This window comes from Oncorhynchus nerka, linkage group LG27, assembly GCF_034236695.1.
Source record: "Oncorhynchus nerka isolate Pitt River linkage group LG27, Oner_Uvic_2.0, whole genome shotgun sequence".
Classification (NCBI taxonomy): Eukaryota; Metazoa; Chordata; class Actinopteri; order Salmoniformes; family Salmonidae; genus Oncorhynchus; species Oncorhynchus nerka.
The window spans coordinates 105681199-105701559 of NC_088422.1; the positions used below are offsets into that span (position 1 = coordinate 105681199).

Below are 20361 nucleotides of genomic sequence, written 5' to 3' on the forward strand. Positions count from 1 at the left end.
CAGTCTATGGACAGTTATTGCACGTGAGAATGTGTTCTCATGGACTTGATTAAATAAAGAAAGATCAATGCAGATTACACTACAGTGATAATGCAGAGAACACTACATCGATAATGTCGACCCCTACAGTGATAATGCAGACAGCTACAGTGATAATGCAGAGACCACCACAGGGATAATGCAGGACACTACATCGATAATGCAAAACTCTACAGTGATAATGTTGAACTTCACAGTGATAATGCAGACAATATATTGGTAATGCAGAACATTCCATCGGTAATGTTAAACAAAACAGTGATAATGCAGAACACTATGGCGATAATGCATCAGACTGTGTGACTGTGAAACCAAGACTGTGAAACCAAGCTTGTGATGCTAATCTATATGGGGTGGGAACAGAGTCGCGTATCATATTACGCCTTCCGGTGATGAGAAGTCAGTCGCTTTTCGCATCGAAGACATTGAACAAAGTAAAAGATAAAACGAGGAAGCCATAGGCATTGTTTTTGGAGTGCGGAAGGTTCCACCAGTATCTGGACAAGAGGAAGTTCACCCTTTTTACAGATCGTCGTCCGGTGACGAGCATCTTTAGACCGCATACTGGGATTCCGTAACTTGCAGCTTGCTGCTTGTCGTTGTCAGCGAACACCTACGACCTCGAGTAATCGCAAGTCAGAACTGTGCAATGCAGATGGACATTTTCCAGGTTGCCACGAACTGTGGTCAAAGCCAGAGTCAAAGGGTCAAAAGTCAAAGGTTGTGAACTGAGAGCAAAAGTACAGAGCTTTCAAACCTGGAGAAACTGTGTTAGCTAGGAACCACCTCAACGGACAAAAGGGGGAGTTCCTGCTCAGACTGGTCCTTGGTCCTACACTGGTCCTTTGTCCTACACTGGTCCTTGGTCCTACACTGGTCATTGGTCCTACACTGGTCCTTGGTCCTACACTGGTCCTTGGTGACACCCTGACCCATCAGTCGTGATTGGTCCAGAACTGTTGCGGGGTGACACAGTCGTGATTGGTCCAGAATTGTTACTGGGTGACACCCTGACCCACCAGTCGTGATTGGTCCCTGACCCACCAGTCGTGATTGGTCCAGAATTGTTACTGGGTGACACCCTGACCCAGCAGTCGTGATTGGTCCAGAACTGTTATTGGGTGACACCCTGACCCACTAGTCGTGATTGGTCCAGAAGTGTTGCTGGGTGACACCCAGCCGTCGTGAGTTTATTTATTTAAATTTAACTAGGCAAGTCAGTTAAGAACATATTCTTATTTTCAATGACGGCCTGGGAACAGTGGGATAACTGCCTGTTCATGGTCAGAAAGACAGATTTGTACCTTGTCAGCTCGTGGGTTTGAACTTGCAACCTTCCGGTTACTAGTCCAACGCTCTAACCAATAGGCTACCCTGCCGCCCCGTGAGTGGTCCCTGGCCCAGCCGTAGTGAGTGGTCCCTGGCCCAGCCGTAGTGAGTGGTCCCTGGCCCACCAATCATGAGTTGTCCCTGGCCCACCAATCATGAGTTGTCCCTGGCCCACCAATCATGAGTGGTCCCTGGCCCACCAATCATGAGTGGTCCCTGACCCAGCCGTAGTCCCTGACCCAGTCATGTCCCTGACCCAGCCCCTGTAGTGTGGTCCCCTGGCCCAGCCAATGGTCCCTGGCCCAGCCAATCAGTGAGTGGTCCCTGACCCAGCAGTAGTGAGTGGTCCCTGGCCCAGCTGTCACCCAGCAGTAGTGAGTGGTCCCTGGCCCACCAATCATGAGTGGTCCCTGACCCAGCCGTAGTGAGTGGTCCCTGACCCACCAATCATGAGTTGTCCCTGACCCAGCAGTAGTGAGTGGTCCCTGGCCCAGCCGTAGTGAGTGGTCCCTGACCCAGCCATAGTGAGTGGTCCCTGACCCAGCAGTGAGTGGTCCCTGAGTGAGTGGTCCCTGACCCAGCAGTAGTGAGTGGTCCCTGACCCAGCAGTAGTGAGTGGTCCCTGACCCAGCAGTAGTGAGTGGTCCCTGACCCAGCCGTAGTGAGTGGTCCCTGACCCAGCAGTAGTGAGTGGTCCCTGACCCAGCAGTAGTGAGTGGTCCCTGACCCAGCAGTGAGTGGTCCCTGAGCAGTAGTGAGTGGTCCCTGACCCAGCAGTAGTGAGTGGTCCCTGACCCAGCAGTAGTGAGTGGTCCCTGACCCAGCAGTAGTGAGTGGTCCCTGACCCAGCAGTAGTGAGTGGTCCCTGACCCAGCAGTAGTGAGTGGTCCCTGACCCAGCAGTAGTGGTCCCTGAGTGGTCCCTGACCCAGCAGTAGTGAGTGGTCCCTGACCCAGCAGTAGTGAGTGGTCCCTGACCCAGCTGTAGTGAGTGGTCCCTGACCCAGCCGTAGTGAGTGGTCCCTGACCCAGCAGTGAGTGAGTGGTCCCTGACCCAGCAGTAGTGAGTGGTCCCTGACCCAGCAGTAGTGAGTGGTCCCTGACCCAGCAGTGAGTCCCTGACCCAGTGGTCCCTGACCCAGCCGTAGTGAGTGGTCCCTGACCCAGCAGTAGTGAGTGGTCCCTGACCCAGCAGTAGTGAGTGGTCCCTGACCCAGCAGTAGTGAGTGGTCCCTGACCCAGCAGTGAGTGGTCCCTGACCCAGCAGTAGTGAGTGGTCCCTGACCCAGCAGTAGTGAGTGGTCCCTGACCCAGCAGTAGTGAGTGGTCCCTGACCCAGCCGTAGTGAGTGGTCCCTGACCCAGCAGTAGTGAGTGGTCCCTGACCCAGCAGTAGTGAGTGGTCCCTGACCCAGCAGTAGTGAGTGGTCCCTGACCCAGCACCCAGCAGTAGTGAGTGGTCCCTGACCCAGCAGTAGTGAGTGGTCCCTGACCCAGCAGTAGTGAGTGGTCCCTGACCCAGCAGTAGTGAGTGGTCCCTGACCCAGCAGTAGTGAGTGGTCCCTGACCCAGCAGTAGTGAGTGGTCCCTGACCCAGCAGTAGTGAGTGGTCCCTGACCCAGCCCCTGTAGTGAGTGGTCCCTGACCCAGCAGTAGTGAGTGGTCCCTGACCCAGCCGGTCCCTAGTGAGTGGTCCCTGACCCAGCAGTAGTGAGTGGTCCCTGACCCAGCAGTAGTGGTGGTCCCTGACCCAGCAGTAGTGAGTGGTCCCTGACCCAGCAGTAGTAGTCCCTGAGTGGTCCCTGACCCAGCAGTAGTGAGTGGTCCCTGACCCAGCAGTAGTGAGTGGTCCCTGACCCAGCAGTAGTGAGTGGTCCCTGACCCAGCAGTAGTGACCCAGTGGTCCCTGACCCAGCAGTAGTGAGTGGTCCCTGACCCAGCAGTAGTGAGTGGTCCCTGACCCAGCAGTAGTGAGTGGTCCCTGACCCAGCAGTAGTGAGTGGTCCCTGACCCAGCAGTAGTGAGTGGTCCCTGACCCAGCAGTAGTGAGTGGTCCCTGACCCAGCAGTAGTGAGTGGTCCCTGACCCAGCCGTAGTGAGTGGTCCCTGACCCAGCCGTAGTGAGTGGTCCCTGACCCAGCAGTAGTGAGTGGTCCCTGACCCAGCAGTAGTGAGTGGTCCCTGACCCAGCAGTAGTGAGTGGTCCCTGACCCAGCAGTAGTGAGTGGTCCCTGACCCAGCAGTAGTGACCCAGTGGTGGTCCCTGACCCAGCAGTAGTGAGTGGTCCCTGACCCAGCAGTAGTGAGTGGTCCCTGACCCAGCAGTAGTGAGTGGTCCCTGACCCAGCAGTAGTGAGTGGTCCCTGACCCAGCCGTGGTGGTCCCTGACCCAGCAGTAGTGAGTGGTCCCTGACCCAGCAGTAGTGAGTGGTCCCTGACCCAGCCGTAGTGAGTGGTCCCTGACCCAGCCGTAGTGAGTGGTCCCTGACCCAGCCGTAGTGAGTGGTCCCTGACCCAGCAGTAGTGAGTGGTCCCTGACCCAGCCGTAGTGAGTGGTCCCTGACCCAGCAGTGGTGGTCCCTGACCCAGCAGTAGTGAGTGGTCCCTGACCCAGCAGTAGTGAGTGGTCCCTGAGTGTGAGTGGTCCCTGACCCAGCAGTGAGTGACCCAGCAGTGGTCCCTGACCCAGCAGTAGTGAGTGGTCCCTGACCCAGCAGTAGTGAGTGGTCCCTGACCCAGCAGTAGTGAGTGGTCCCTGACCCAGCAGTAGTGAGTGGTCCCTGACCCAGCCGTAGTGAGTGGTCCCTGACCCAGCAGTAGTGAGTGGTCCCTGACCCAGCAGTGCAGGTCCCTGTGAGTGGTCCCTGACCCAGCTGTAGTGAGTGGTCCCTGACCCAGCCGTAGTGAGTGGTCCAGCAGTGAGTGGTCCCTGCCCAGCAGTAGTGAGTGGTCCCTGACCCAGCAGTAGTGAGTGGTCCCTGACCCAGCAGTAGTGAGTGGTCCCTGACCCAGCCGTAGTGAGTGGTGGTCCCTGACCCAGCAGTAGTGAGTGGTCCCTGACCCAGCAGTAGTGAGTGGTCCCTGACCCAGCAGTAGTGGTCCCTGACCCAGCAGTAGTGAGTGGTCCCTGACCCAGCAGCCCCTGACCCAGCAGTAGTGAGTGGTCCCTGACCCAGCAGTAGTGAGTGGTCCCTGACCCAGCAGTAGTGAGTGGTCCCTGACCCAGCCGTAGTGGTCCCTGAGTGGTCCCTGACCCAGCCGTAGTGAGTGGTCCCTGACCCAGCAGTAGTGAGTGGTCCCTGACCCAGCAGTAGTGAGTGGTCCCTGACCCAGCCAGTAGTGAGTGGTCCCTGACCCAGCAGTAGTGAGTGGTCCCTGACCCAGCAGTGTAGTAGTGGTCCCTGACCCAGCAGTAGTGAGTGGTCCCTGACCCAGCAGTAGTGAGTGGTCCCTGACCCAGCCGTAGTGAGTGGTCCCTGACCCAGCAGTAGTGAGTGGTCCCTGACCCAGCAGCAGTGAGTGGTCCCTGAGTGGTCCCTGACCCAGCCGTAGTGGTCCCTGACCCAGCAGTAGTGGTCCCTGACCCAGCAGTGAGTGGTCCCTGACCCAGTGGTCCCTGACCCAGCAGTAGTGAGTGGTCCCTGACCCAGCAGTAGTGAGTGGTCCCTGACCCAGCAGTAGTGAGTGGTCCCTGACCCAGCAGTAGTGAGTGGTCCCTGACCCAGCAGTAGTGAGTGGTCCCTGACCCAGCAGTAGTGAGTGGTCCCTGACCCAGCAGTAGTGAGTGGTCCCTGACCCAGCAGTAGTGAGTGGTCCCTGACCCAGTAGTGAGTGGTCCCTGACCCAGCAGTAGTGAGTGGTCCCTGACCCAGCAGTAGTGAGTGGTCCCTGACCCAGCAGTGAGTGGTCCCTGAGTGAGTGGTCCCTGACCCAGCCGTAGTGAGTGGTCCCTGACCCAGCCGTAGTGAGTGGTCCCTGACCCAGCAGTAGTGAGTGGTCCCTGACCCAGCAGTAGTGAGTGGTCCCTGACCCAGCAGTGGTCCCTGAGTGACCCAGCAGTGGTCCCTGACCCAGCAGTAGTGAGTGGTCCCTGACCCAGCAGTAGTGAGTGGTCCCTGACCCAGCCGTAGTGAGTGGTCCCTGACCCAGCAGTAGTGAGTGGTCCCTGACCCAGCCGTAGTGAGTGGTCCCTGACCCAGCAGTAGTGAGTGGTCCCTGACCCAGCAGTAGTGAGTGGTCCCTGACCCAGCAGCAGTGAGTGGTCCCTGACCCAGCAGTGGTCCCTGACCCAGCAGTAGTGAGTGGTCCCTGACCCAGCAGTGAGTGGTCCCTGAGTGGTCCCTGACCCAGCCGTAGTGAGTGGTCCCTGAGTGGTCCCTGACCCAGCAGTAGTGAGTGGTCCCTGACCCAGCAGTAGTGAGTGGTCCCTGACCCAGCAGTGAGTCCCTGAGTGGTCCCTGACCCAGCAGTAGTCCCTGAGTGAGTGGTCCCTGACCCAGCAGTAGTGAGTGGTCCCTGACCCAGCAGTAGTGAGTGGTCCCTGACCCAGCCCTAGTGAGTGGTCCCTGACCCAGCAGTAGTGAGTGGTCCCTGACCCAGCAGTAGTGAGTGGTCCCTGACCCAGCAGTAGTGAGTGGTCCCTGACCCAGCAGTAGTGAGTGGTCCCTGACCCAGCAGTAGTGAGTGGTCCCTGACCCAGCAGTAGTGAGTGGTCCCTGACCCAGCAGTGGTCCCTGAGTCCCTGAGTGGTCCCTGACCCAGCAGTAGTGAGTGGTCCCTGACCCAGCAGTAGTGAGTGGTCCCTGACCCAGCCGTAGTGAGTGGTCCCTGACCCAGCCGTAGTGAGTGGTCCCTGACCCAGCAGTAGTGAGTGGTCCCTGACCCAGCAGTAGTGAGTGGTCCCTGACCCAGCCGTAGTGAGTGGTCCCTGACCCAGCAGTAGTGAGTGGTCCCTGACCCAGCAGTAGTGAGTGGTCCCTGACCCAGCCGTAGTGAGTGGTCCCTGACCCAGCAGTAGTGAGTGGTCCCTGACCCAGCCCTGACCCAGCAGTAGGAGTGGTCCCTGACCCAGCCGTAGTGAGTGGTCCCTGACCCAGCCGTAGTGAGTCCCTGGTCCCCCTGACCCAGCAGTAGTGAGTGGTCCCTGACCCAGCAGTCCCTGACCCAGTGAGTGGTCCCTGACCCAGCCGTAGTGAGTGGTCCCTGACCCAGCAGTAGTGAGTGGTCCCCCAGCAGTAGTGAGTGGTCCCTGACCCAGCAGTAGTGAGTGGTCCCTGACCCAGCAGTAGTGAGTGGTCCCTGACCCAGCAGTAGTGAGTGGTCCCTGACCCAGCAGTAGTGAGTGGTCCCTGACCCAGCCGTAGTGAGTGGTCCCTGACCCAGCCCTAGTGAGTGGTCCCTGACCCAGCAGTAGTGAGTGGTCCCTGACCCAGCAGTAGTGAGTGGTCCCTGACCCAGCAGTAGTGAGTGGTCCCTGACCCAGCAGTAGTGAGTGGTCCCTGACCCAGCAGTAGTGAGTGGTCCCTGACCCAGCAGTGAGTGGTCCCTGACCCAGCCGTAGTGAGTGGTCCCTGACCCAGCAGTGGTCCCTGAGTAGTGAGTGGTCCCTGACCCAGCCGTAGTGAGTGGTCCCTGACCCAGCAGTAGTGAGTGGTCCCTGACCCAGCAGTAGTGAGTGGTCCCTGACCCAGCCGTAGTGAGTGGTCCCTGACCCAGCAGTGACCCAGCAGTAGTGAGTGGTCCCTGACCCAGCAGTAGTGAGTGGTCCCTGACCCAGCAGTAGTGAGTGGTCCCTGACCCAGCAGTAGTGAGTGGTCCCTGACCCAGCAGTGTGAGTGGTCCCTGACCCAGCAGTAGTGAGTGGTCCCTGACCCAGCAGTAGTGAGTGGTCCCTGACCCAGCAGTAGTGAGTGGTCCCTGACCCAGCCCCTGTAGTGAGTGGTCCCTGACCCAGCAGTAGTGAGTGGTCCCTGACCCAGCAGTAGTGGTCCCTGACCCAGCAGTGTGAGTGGTCCCTGACCCAGCAGTAGTGAGTGGTCCCTGACCCAGCAGTAGTGAGTGGTCCCTGACCCAGCAGTAGTGAGTGGTCCCTGACCCAGCAGTAGTGAGTGGTCCCTGACCCAGCAGTAGTGGTCCCTGACCCAGTGGTCCCTGACCCAGCCGTAGTGAGTGGTCCCTGACCCAGCAGCAGTAGTGAGTGGTCCCTGACCCAGCAGTAGTGAGTGGTCCCTGACCCAGCAGTAGTGAGTGGTCCCTGACCCAGCAGTAGTGAGTGGTCCCTGACCCAGCCGTAGTGAGTGGTCCCTGACCCAGCAGTACCCAGCAGTGAGTGGTCCCTGTGAGTGGTCCCTGAGCAGTAGTGAGTGGTCCCTGACCCAGCAGTGGTCCCCTGACCCAGCAGTAGTGAGTGGTCCCTGACCCAGCAGTAGTGAGTGGTCCCTGACCCAGCAGTAGTGAGTGGTCCCTGACCCAGCAGTAGTGAGTGGTCCCTGACCCAGCAGTAGTGAGTGGTCCCTGACCCAGCAGTAGTGAGTGGTCCCTGACCCAGCAGTAGTGAGTGGTCCCTGACCCAGCAGTAGTGAGTGGTCCCTGACCCAGCAGTAGTGAGTGGTCCCTGACCCAGCAGTAGTGAGTGGTCCCTGACCCAGCAGTAGTGAGTGGTCCCTGACCCAGCAGTAGTGAGTGGTCCCTGACCCAGCAGTAGTGAGTGGTCCCTGACCCAGCAGTAGTGGTCCCTGACCCAGCAGTGGTCCCTGACCCAGCAGTAGTGAGTGGTCCCTGACCCAGCCGTAGTGAGTGGTCCCTGACCCAGCAGTAGTGAGTGGTCCCTGACCCAGCAGTAGTGAGTGGTCCCTGACCCAGCAGTAGTGAGTGGTCCCTGACCCAGCAGTAGTGAGTGGTCCCTGACCCAGCAGTAGTGAGTGGTCCCTGACCCAGCAGTAGTGAGTGGTCCCTGACCCAGCACCCCTGACCCAGCAGTAGTGAGTGGTCCCTGACCCAGCCGTAGTGAGTGGTCCCTGACCCAGCCCTGACCCAGCAGTAGTGAGTGGTCCCTGACCCAGCAGTAGTGAGTGGTCCCTGACCCAGCAGTAGTGAGTGGTCCCTGACCCAGCAGTAGTGAGTGGTCCCTGACCCAGCAGTGAGTGGTCCCACCCAGCAGTAGTGAGTGGTCCCTGACCCAGCAGTAGTGAGTGGTCCCTGACCCAGCAGTAGTGAGTGGTCCCTGACCCAGCAGTAGTGAGTGGTCCCTGACCCAGCAGTGAGTGGTCCCTGAGTGTGAGTGGTCCCTGACCCAGCAGTAGTGAGTGGTCCCTGACCCAGCCCCTGAGACCCAGCAGTGAGTGGTGCAGTGGTCCCTGAGTGGTCCCTGACCCAGCAGTAGTGAGTGGTCCCTGACCCAGCAGTAGTGAGTGGTCCCTGACCCAGCAGTAGTGAGTGGTCCCTGACCCAGCAGTGGTCCCTGAGTGAGTGGTCCCTGACCCAGCAGTAGTGAGTGGTCCCTGACCCAGCAGTAGTGAGTGGTCCCTGACCCAGCAGTAGTGAGTGGTCCCTGACCCAGCAGTAGTGAGTGGTCCCTGACCCAGCAGTAGTGGTGGTCCCTGACCCAGCAGTAGTGAGTGGTCCCTGACCCAGCAGTAGTGAGTGGTCCCTGACCCAGCAGTAGTGAGTGGTCCCTGACCCAGCAGTAGTGGTGGTCCCTGACCCAGCAGTGGTGGTCCCTGACCCAGCAGTAGTGAGTGGTCCCTGACCCAGCAGTAGTGAGTGGTCCCTGACCCAGCAGTAGTGAGTGGTCCCTGACCCAGCAGTAGTCCCTGACCCAGCAGTAGTGGTGGTCCCTGACCCAGCAGTAGTGAGTGGTCCCTGACCCAGCAGTAGTGAGTGGTCCCTGACCCAGCAGTAGTGAGTGGTCCCTGACCCAGCAGTGAGTGGTCCCTGACCCAGCAGTAGGTCCCTGACCCAGCCCTGAGCAGTAGTGAGTGGTCCCTGACCCAGCAGTAGTGAGTGGTCCCTGACCCAGCAGTAGTGAGTGGTCCCTGACCCAGCAGTAGTGAGTGGTCCCTGACCCAGCAGTAGTGAGTGGTCCCTGACCCAGCAGTCCCTGACCCAGCAGTAGTGAGTGGTCCCTGACCCAGCAGTAGTGAGTGGTCCCTGACCCAGCAGTAGTGAGTGGTCCCTGACCCAGCAGTAGTGAGTGGTCCCTGACCCAGCAGTAGAGTGGTCCCTGACCCAGCAGTAGTGAGTGGTCCCTGACCCAGCAGTAGTGAGTGGTCCCTGACCCAGCCGTGAGTGGTCCCTGACCCAGTGAGTGGTCCCTGACCCAGCAGTAGTGAGTGGTCCCTGACCCAGCAGTAGTGAGTGGTCCCTGACCCAGCAGTAGTGAGTGGTCCCTGACCCAGCAGTAGTGACCCAGCAGTGGTCCCTGACCCAGCAGTAGTGAGTGGTCCCTGACCCAGCCGTAGTGAGTGGTCCCTGACCCAGCCCTGACCCAGCAGTAGTGAGTGGTCCCTGACCCAGCAGTAGTCCCTGACCCAGCAGTGGTCCCTGACCCAGCAGTAGTGAGTGGTCCCTGACCCAGCAGTGAGTGGTGAGTGGTCCCTGACCCAGCCGTAGTGAGTGGTCCCTGACCCAGCAGTAGTGAGTGGTCCCTGACCCAGCAGTAGTGAGTGGTCCCTGACCCAGCAGTAGTGGTCCCTGACCCAGCAGTAGTGGTCCCTGACCCAGCCGTAGTGACCCAGCAGTAGTGGTCCCTGACCCAGCAGTAGTGAGTGGTCCCTGACCCAGCAGTAGTGAGTGGTCCCTGACCCAGCAGTAGTGAGTGGTCCCTGACCCAGCAGTAGTGGTCCCTGACCCAGCAGTGGTCCCTGACCCAGCAGTAGTGAGTGGTCCCTGACCCAGCAGTAGTGAGTGGTCCCTGACCCAGCAGTAGTGAGTGGTCCCTGACCCAGCAGTGGTCCCTGACCCAGCAGTGGTCCCTGACCCAGCAGTAGTGAGTGGTCCCTGACCCAGCAGTAGTGAGTGGTCCCTGACCCAGCAGTAGTGAGTGGTCCCTGACCCAGCAGTAGTGAGTGGTCCCTGACCCAGCAGTAGTGAGTGGTCCCTGACCCAGCAGTAGTGAGTGGTCCCTGACCCAGCCGTAGTGAGTGGTCCCTGACCCAGCAGTAGTGGTCCGAGTGGTCCCTGACCCAGCAGTAGTGAGTGGTCCCTGACCCAGCCGTAGTGAGTGGTCCCTGACCCAGCAGTAGTGAGTGGTCCCTGACCCAGCAGTAGTGAGTGGTCCCTGACCCAGCAGTAGTGAGTGGTCCCTGACCCAGCCGTCCCTGAGTGAGTGGTCCCTGAGTGGTCCCTGACCCAGCAGTAGTGAGTGGTCCCTGACCCAGCAGTAGTGAGTGGTCCCTGACCCAGCAGAGAGTGGTCCCTGACCCAGCAGTAGTGAGTGGTCCCTGACCCAGCAGTAGTGAGTGGTCCCTGACCCAGCCGTAGTGAGTGGTCCCTGACCCAGCAGTAGTGAGTGGTCCCTGACCCAGCAGTAGTGAGTGGTCCCTGACCCAGCCGTAGTGAGTGGTCCCTGACCCAGCAGTAGTGAGTGGTCCCTGACCCAGCAGTAGTGAGTGGTCCCTGACCCAGCCGTAGTGAGTGGTCCCAGCAGACCCTGACAGCAGTAGTGAGTGGTCCCTGACCCAGCAGTAGTGAGTGGTCCCTGACCCAGCAGTAGTGAGTGGTCCCTGACCCAGCAGTGAGTGGTCCCTGACCCAGCAGTAGGAGTGGTCCCTGACCCAGCAGTAGTGAGTGGTCCCTGACCCAGCAGTAGTGAGTGGTCCCTGACCCAGCAGTGAGTGGTCCCTGACCCAGTGAGTGGTCCCTGACCCAGCAGTAGTGAGTGGTCCCTGACCCAGCCGTAGTGAGTGGTCCCTGACCCAGCAGTGGTCCCTGACCCAGCCGTGAGTGGTCCCTGACCCAGTGGTCCCTGACCCAGCCCTGACCCAGTAGTGAGTGGTCCCTGACCCAGCAGTAGTGAGTGGTCCCTGACCCAGCAGTAGTGAGTGGTCCCTGACCCAGCAGTAGTGAGTGGTCCCTGACCCAGCAGTAGTGAGTGGTCCCTGACCCAGCAGTAGTGAGTGGTCCCTGACCCAGCAGTAGTGAGTGGTCCCTGACCCAGCAGTAGTGAGTGGTCCCTGACCCAGCAGTAGTGAGTGGTCCCTGACCCAGCAGTGAGTGGTCCCTGACAGCCGTAGTGAGCAGTAGTGGTGGTCCCTGACCCAGCCGTAGTGAGTGGTCCCTGACCCAGCCGTAGTGAGTGGTCCCTGACCCAGCAGTAGTGAGTGGTCCCCCAGCAGTGACCCAGCAGTAGTGAGTGGTCCCTGACCCAGCAGTAGTGAGTGGTGAGTGGTCCCTGACCCAGCAGTAGTGAGTGGTCCCTGACCCAGGTCCCTGCAGTAGTGAGTGGGTCCCTGACCCAGCAGTAGTGAGTGGTCCCTGACCCAGCAGTAGTGAGTGGTCCCTGACCCAGCAGTAGTGGTCCCTGACCCAGCCGTAGTGAGTGGTCCCTGACCCAGCAGTAGTGAGTGGTCCCTGACCCAGCAGTAGTGAGTGGTCCCTGACCCAGCAGTAGTGAGTGGTCCCTGACCCAGCAGTAGTGAGTGGTCCCTGACCCAGCAGTAGTGAGTGGTCCCTGACCCAGCAGTAGTGAGTGGTCCCTGACCCAGCAGTAGTGAGTGGTCCCTGACCCAGCAGTAGTGAGTGGTCCCTGACCCAGCAGTAGTGAGTGGTCCCTGACCCAGCAGTAGTGAGTGGTCCCTGACCCAGCAGTAGTGAGTGGTCCCTGACCCAGCAGTAGTGAGTGGTCCCTGACCCAGCAGTAGTGAGTGGTCCCTGACCCAGCAGTAGTGAGTGGTCCCTGACCCAGCAGTAGTGAGTGGTCCCTGACCCAGCAGTAGTGAGTGGTCCCTGACCCAGCAGTAGTGAGTGGTCCCTGACCCAGCCCTGACCCAGCAGTGAGTGGTCCCTGACCCAGCAGTAGTGAGTGGTCCCTGACCCAGCAGTAGTGAGTGGTCCCTGACCCAGCAGTAGTGAGTGGTCCCTGACCCAGCAGTAGTGAGTGGTCCCTGACCCAGCAGTAGTGAGTGGTCCCTGACCCAGCAGTCCCTGAGTGAGTGGTCCCTGACCCAGCAGTAGTGAGTGGTCCCTGACCCAGCCCTGAGTAGTGAGTGGTCCCTGACCCAGCAGTAGTGAGTGGTCCCTGACCCAGCAGTAGTGAGTGGTCCCTGACCCAGTGGTCCCTGACCCAGCAGTAGTGAGTGGTCCCTGACCCAGCAGTAGTGAGTGGTCCCTGACCCAGCAGTAGTGAGTGGTCCCTGACCCAGCAGTAGTGAGTGGTCCCTGACCCAGCAGTAGTGAGTGGTCCCTGACCCAGCAGTAGTGAGTGGTCCCTGACCCAGCAGTAGTGAGTGGTCCCTGACCCAGCAGTAGTGAGTGGTCCCTGACCCAGCAGTAGTGAGTGGTCCCTGACCCAGCAGTAGTGAGTGGTCCCTGACCCAGTGAGTGGTCCCTGACCCAGCAGTAGTGAGTGGTCCCTGACCCAGCAGTAGTGAGTGGTCCCTGACCCAGCAGTAGTGAGTGGTCCCTGACCCAGCACCCTGACCCAGCAGTGTGAGTGGTCCCTGACCCAGCCGTAGTGAGTGGTCCCTGACCCAGTGGTCCCTGACCCAGCAGTAGTGAGTGGTCCCTGACCCAGCAGTAGTGAGTGGTCCCTGACCCAGCAGTAGTGAGTGGTCCCTGACCCAGCAGTAGTGAGTGGTCCCTGACCCAGCAGTGGTCCCTGAGTGAGTGGTCCCTGACCCAGCAGTAGTGAGTGGTCCCTGACCCAGCAGTAGTGAGTGGTCCCTGACCCAGCAGTAGTGAGTGGTCCCCCAGCAGTGACCCAGCAGTAGTGAGTGGTCCCTGACCCAGCAGTAGTGAGTGGTCCCTGACCCAGCAGTGGTCCCTGACCCAGCAGTAGTGAGTGGTCCCTGACCCAGCAGTAGTGAGTGGTCCCTGACCCAGCAGTAGTGAGTGGTCCCTGACCCAGCAGTAGTGAGTGGTCCCTGACCCAGCAGTAGTGAGTGGTCCCTGACCCAGCAGTAGTGAGTGGTCCCTGACCCAGCAGTAGTGAGTGGTCCCTGACCCAGCAGTAGTGAGTGGTCCCTGACCCAGCAGTAGTGAGTGGTCCCTGACCCAGCAGTAGTGAGTGGTCCCTGACCCAGCAGTAGTGAGTGGTCCCTGACCCAGCAGGTGAGTGGTCCCTGACCCAGCAGTAGTGAGTGGTCCCTGACCCAGCAGTAGTGAGTGGTCCCTGACCCAGCAGTAGTGAGTGGTCCCTGACCCAGCAGTAGTGAGTGGTCCCTGACCCAGCCGTGGTCCCTGACCCAGCAGTAGTGAGTGGTCCCCTGACCCAGCAGTAGTGAGTGGTCCCTGACCCAGCCGTGAGTGGTCCCTGAGTGGTCCCTGACCCAGCAGTAGTGAGTGGTCCCTGACCCAGCAGTAGTGAGTGGTCCCTGACCCAGCAGTGGTCCCTGACCCAGAGTGGTCCCTGACCCAGCAGTAGTGAGTGGTCCCTGACCCAGCAGTAGTGAGTGGTCCCTGACCCAGCAGTAGTGAGTGGTCCCTGACCCAGCAGTAGTGAGTGGGTCCCTGACCCAGCAGTAGTGAGTGGTCCCTGACCCAGCAGTAGTGAGTGGTCCCTGACCCAGCAGTAGTGAGTGGTCCCTGACCCAGCAGTAGTGAGTGGTCCCTGACCCAGCAGTAGTGAGTCCCTGACCCAGCCGTAGTGAGTGGTCCCTGACCCAGCAGTAGTGAGTGGTCCCTGACCCAGCAGTAGTGAGTGGTCCCTGAGCCCCCTGAGCAGTAGTGAGTGGTCCCTGACCCAGCAGTGAGTGGTCCCTGACCCAGCAGTAGTGAGTGGTCCCTGACCCAGCAGTAGTGAGTGGTCCCTGACCCAGCAGTAGTGAGTGGTCCCTGACCCAGCAGTAGTGAGTGGTCCCTGACCCAGCAGTAGTGACCCTGACCCAGCAGTAGTGAGTGGTCCCTGACCCAGCAGTAGTGAGTGGTCCCTGACCCAGCAGTAGTGAGTGGTCCCTGAGTGGTCCCTGACCCAGCAGTAGTCCCTGACCCAGCAGTGGTCCCTGACCCAGCAGTAGTGAGTGGTCCCTGACCCAGCAGTAGTGAGTGGTCCCTGACCCAGCAGTAGTGAGTGGTCCCTGACCCAGCAGTAGTGAGTGGTCCCTGACCCAGCAGTAGTGAGTGGTCCCTGACCCAGCAGTAGTGAGTGGTCCCTGACCCAGCAGTAGTGAGTGGTCCCTGACCCAGCAGTAGTGGTCCCTGACCCAGCCGTAGTGAGTGGTCCCTGACCCAGCAGTAGTGAGTGGTCCCTGACCCAGCAGTAGTGAGTGGTCCCTGACCCAGCAGTAGTGAGTGGTCCCTGACCCAGCAGTAGTGAGTGGTCCCTGACCCAGCAGTAGTGAGTGGTCCCTGACCCAGCAGTAGTGAGTGGTCCCTGACCCAGCAGTAGTGAGTGGTCCCTGACCCAGCAGTAGTGAGTGGTCCCTGACCCAGCAGTAGTGAGTGGTCCCTGACCCAGCAGTAGTGAGTGGTCCCTGACCCAGCAGTAGTGAGTGGTCCCTGACCCAGCAGTAGTGAGTGGTCCCTGACCCAGCAGTGAGTCCCTGACCCAGCAGTAGTGAGTGGTCCCTGACCCAGCAGTAGTGAGTGGTCCCTGACCCAGCAGTAGTGAGTGGTCCCTGACCCAGCAGTAGTGAGTGGTCCCTGACCCAGCCAGTAGTGAGTGGTCCCTGACCCAGCAGTAGTGGTCGAGTGGTCCCTGACCCAGCAGTAGTGAGTGGTCCCTGACCCAGCAGTAGTGAGTGGTCCCTGACCCAGCAGTAGTGAGTGGTCCCTGACCCAGCAGTGAGTGAGTGGTCCCTGACCCAGCAGTAGTGAGTGGTCCCTGACCCAGCAGTGGTCCCTGAGTGAGTGGTCCCTGACCCAGCAGTAGTGAGTGGTCCCTGACCCAGCCGTAGTAGTGAGTGGTCCCTGACCCAGCAGTAGTGTCCCTGAGTGGTCCCTGACCCAGCAGTAGTGAGTGGTCCCTGACCCAGCAGTGTCCCTGACCCAGCAGTAGTGAGTGGTCCCTGAGTGAGTGGTCCCTGACCCAGCAGTAGTGAGTGGTCCCTGACCCAGCAGTAGTGAGTGGTCCCTGACCCAGCAGTAGTGAGTGGTCCCTGACCCAGCAGTAGTGAGTGGTCCCTGACCCAGCCCTGAGCAGTGAGTGGTCCCTGACCCAGCAGTAGTGAGTGGTCCCTGACCCAGCAGTAGTGAGTGGTCCCTGACCCAGCAGTAGTGAGTGGTCCCTGACCCAGCAGTAGTGAGTGGTCCCTGACCCAGCAGTAGTGAGTGGTCCCTGACCCAGCAGTAGTGAGTGGTCCCTGACCCAGCAGTAGTGAGTGGTCCCTGACCCAGCAGTAGTGAGTGGTCCCTGACCCAGCAGTAGTGAGTGGTCCCTGACCCAGCAGTAGTGGTCCCTGACCCAGCAGTGAGTGGTCCCTGACCCAGCAGTAGTGAGTGGTCCCTGACCCAGCAGTAGTGAGTGGTCCCTGACCCAGCAGTAGTGAGTGGTCCCTGACCCAGCAGTAGTGACCCAGCAGTAGTGAGTGGTCCCTGACCCAGCCCTGTAGTGAGTGGTCCCTGACCCAGCAGTAGTGAGTGGTCCCTGACCCAGCAGTAGTGAGTGGTCCCTGACCCAGCAGTAGTGAGTGGTCCCTGACCCAGCAGTAGTGAGTGGTCCCTGACCCAGCAGTAGTGAGTGGTCCCTGACCCAGCAGTAGTGAGTGGTCCCTGACCCAGCAGTAGTGAGTGGTCCCTGACCCAGCAGTAGTGAGTGGTCCCTGACCCAGCAGTAGTGAGTGGTCCCTGACCCAGCAGTAGTGAGTGGTCCCTGACCCAGCAGTAGTGAGTGGTCCCTGACCCAGCAGTAGTGAGTGGTCCCTGACCCAGCAGTAGTGAGTGGTCCCTGACCCAGCAGCAGTGAGTGGTCCCTGACCCAGCAGTGTGAGTGGTCCCTGACCCAGCAGTAGTGAGTGGTCCCTGACCCAGCAGTAGTGAGTGGTCCCTGACCCAGCAGTAGTGAGTGGTCCCTGACCCAGCCCTGACCCAGCAGTAGTGAGTGGTCCCTGACCCAGCAGTAGTGAGTGGTCCCTGACCCAGCAGTAGTGAGTGGTCCCTGACCCAGGTCCCTGTAGTGAGTGGTCCCTGACCCAGCAGTAGTGAGTGGTCCCTGACCCAGCAGTAGTGAGTGGTCCCTGACCCAGCAGTAGTGAGTGGTCCCTGACCCAGCAGTAGTGAGTGGTCCCTGACCCAGCAGTAGTGAGTGGTCCCTGACCCAGCAGTGGTCCCTGACCCAGCAGTAGTGAGTGGTCCCTGACCCAGCAGTAGTGAGTGGTCCCTGACCCAGCAGTAGTGAGTGGTCCCTGACCCAGCAGTGGTCCCTGACCCAGCAGTAGTGAGTGGTCCCTGACCCAGCAGTAGTGAGTGGTCCCTGACCCAGCAGTAGTGAGTGGTCCCTGACCCAGCAGTAGTGAGTGAGAGTGGTCCCTGACCCAGCAGTAGTGAGTGGTCCCTGACCCAGCAGTAGTGAGTGGTCCCTGACCCAGCAGTAGTGAGTGGTCCCTGACCCAGCAGTAGTGAGTGGTCCCTGACCCAGCAGTAGTGAGTGGTCCCTGACCCAGCAGTAGTGAGTGGTCCCTGACCCAGCAGTAGTGAGTGGTCCCTGACCCAGCAGTAGTGAGTGGTCCCTGGTCCCTGACCCAGCAGTAGTGAGTGGTCCCTGACCCAGCAGTAGTGAGTGGTCCCTGACCCAGCAGTGAGTGAGTGGTCCCTGACCCAGCAGTAGTGAGTGGTCCCTGACCCAGCAGTAGTGAGTGGTCCCTGGTCCCTGACCCAGCAGTAGTGAGTGGTCCCTGACCCAGCAGTGGTCCCTGACCCAGCAGTAGTGGTCCCTGACCCAGCAGTAGTGAGTGGTCCCTGACCCAGCAGTAGTGAGTGGTCCCTGACCCAGCCCAGCAGTAGTGAGTGGTCCCTGACCCAGCAGTGTGAGTGGTCCCTGACCCAGCCGTAGTGAGTGGTCCCTGACCCAGCAGTAGTGAGTGGTCCCTGACCCAGCAGTAGTGAGTGGTCCCTGACCCAGCAGTAGTGAGTGGTCCCTGACCCAGCAGTAGTGAGTGGTCCCTGACCCAGCAGTGAGTGGTCCCTGAGTGGTCCCTGACCCAGCAGTAGTGAGTGGTCCCTGACCCAGCAGTAGTGAGTGGTCCCTGACCCAGCAGGTCCCTGAGTGTGAGTGGTCCCTGACCTGACCCAGCAGTAGTGAGTGGTCCCTGACCCAGCAGTAGTGAGTGGTCCCTGACCCAGCAGTAGTGAGTGGTCCCTGACCCAGCAGTAGTGAGTGGTCCCTGACCCAGCAGTAGTGAGTGGTCCCTGACCCAGCAGTAGTGAGTGGTCCCTGACCCAGCAGTAGTGAGTGGTCCCTGACCCAGCAGTAGTGAGTGGTCCCTGACCCAGCAGTAGTGAGTGGTCCCTGACCCAGCAGTAGTGAGTGGTCCCTGGTCCCCTGACCCAGCCGTAGTGAGTGGTCCCTGACCCAGCCGTGGTCCCTGACCCAGCAGTAGTGAGTGGTCCCTGACCCAGCAGTAGTCCCTGACCCAGCAGTAGTGAGTGGTCCCTGACCCAGCAGTAGTGAGTGGTCCCTGACCCAGCAGTAGTGAGTGGTCCCTGACCCAGCAGTAGTGAGTGGTCCCTGACCCAGCAGTAGTGAGTGGTCCCTGACCCAGCAGTAGTGAGTGGTCCCTGACCCAGCAGTGGTGAGTGGTCCCTGTGTTGTAGATGATTACCTGATAGATAAATGGTAGAATGAATTCCTGTCTCGGCATTATTGATTTGTTATAGACGTGGTTGTGAAACCCACGACACATGAGCTAATCAAACACATGGTTTCCATGGCTTCCATGGTTTCCATGGCTTCCATGGTTTCCATGGTTTCCATGTGTTTGACACCATTCCATTCACTCCATTCCAGCCATTATTTTGAGCCTTCCTCCCCTCAGCAGCCCCCCTGTGTGTGTGTGTGTGTGTGTGTGTGTGTGTGTGTGTGTGTGTGTGTGTGTGTGTCTTCATCCAGCGTGGTACAGTACAGAACAGAATGTCCATGTGTCCATGCTGATCCATTTGGACCAATGGTGCTTAACCTTAACCCCGCCCTTCCTGCCAGAGAAGCCAGTTAAAACGGAGCCTGAATAAAGATGGCTCATCTGACTGTACAGAGGTTTAGGAGCTCCTCTGGTTAATCTGATGCTGTCTACACCCCTGCAGCCTATCCCTGACCTTCAGGCGGCGTAATGTGATATGTTGCAGAAGCTACAGGGGGTGCCAGTTTGGTGTGGTGACTTGGGATCATGCAGGCGGTGTAATGTGATATGTTACAGAAGCTACAGGGGGTGCCAGTTTGGTGTGGTGACTTGGGATCATGCAGGCGGTGTAATGTGATATGCTACAGAAGCTACAGGGGTGCCAGTTTGGTGTGGTGACTTGGGCTCATTCAGGCGGTGTAATGTGATATGCTGCAGAAGCTACAGGGGGTGCCAGTTTGGTGTGGTGACTTGGGATCATGCAGGCGGTGTAATGTGAATGTGAGAAGCTGCAGGGGGTGCCAGTTTGGTGTGGTGACTTGGGGGTCATTCAGCGGTGTAATGTTTGGGGGTGCCAGTTTGGTGTGGTGACTTGGGATCATTCAGGCGGTGTAATGTGAATGTGATATGCTTTGGTGTGGTGACTCGGGGAGAAGATATGCTACAGAAGCTACAGGGGGTGCCAGTTTGGTGTGGTGACTTGGGCTCATTCAGGCGGTGTAATGTGATATGCTCTTTATTTTATTTATTTATTTCACCTTTATTTAACCAGGTAGGCAAGTTTAGAACATGTTCTCATTTACAATTGCGACCTGGCCAAGATAAAGCATAGCAGTTCGACACAATGCAACGACACAGAGTTACACATGGAGTAAAACAAACACAGTCAATAATACAGTATAAACAAGTCTATATACAATGTGAGCAAATGAGGTGAGAAGGGAGGTAAAGCCAAAAAAGGCCATGGTGGCAAAGTAAATACAATATAGCAAGTGGAATGATAGTTTTGCAATGGAAGAATGTGCAAAGTAGAAATAAAAATAATGGGGTGCAAAGGAGCAAAATAAATAAATAAATTAAATACAGTTGGGAAAGAGGTAGTTGTTTGGGCTAAATTATAGGTGGGCTATGTACAGGTGCAGTAATCTGTAAGATGCTCAGACAGTTGGTGCTTAAAGCTAGTGAGGGAGATAAGTGTTTCCAGTTTCAGAGATTTTTGAAGTTCGTTCCAGTCATTGGCAGCAGAGAACTGGAAGGAGAGGCGGCCAAAGAAAGAATTGGTTTTGGGGGTGACTAGAGAGATATACCTGCTGGAGCGTGTGCTACAGGTGGGAGATGCTATGGTGACCAGCGAGCTGAGATAAGGGGGGACTTTACCTAGCAGGGTCTTGTAGATGACATGGAGCCAGTGGGTTTGGCGACGAGTATGAAGCGAGGGCCAGCCAACGAGAGTGTACAGGTCACAGTGGTGGGTAGTATAAGGGGCTTTGGTGACAAAACGGATTGCACTGTGATAGACTGCATCCAATTTGTTGAGTAGGGTATTGGAGGCTATTTTGTAAATGACATCGCCAGAGTCGAGGATTGGTAGGATGGTCAGTTTTACAAGGGTATGTTTGGCAGCATGAGTGAAGGATGCTTTGTTGCGAAATAGGAAGCCAATTCTAGATTTAATTTTGGATTGGAGATGTTTGATATGGGTCTGGAAGGACAGTTTACAGTCTAACCAGACACCTAAGTATTTGTAGTTGTCCACGTATTCTAAGTCAGAGCCGTCCAGAGTAGTGA

The 20361-nt window shown here is 58.6% G+C and overlaps 1 protein-coding gene across 1 annotated transcript in view; it reads left to right on the plus strand.

The window, feature by feature from the left end:
• The window catches only part of hsd11b2 (hydroxysteroid (11-beta) dehydrogenase 2), an 85159-nt gene that overhangs the window by 1416 nt on the left and 63382 nt on the right, over positions 1-20361 (plus strand). The gene's annotated exons all lie outside the window — the stretch shown is intronic.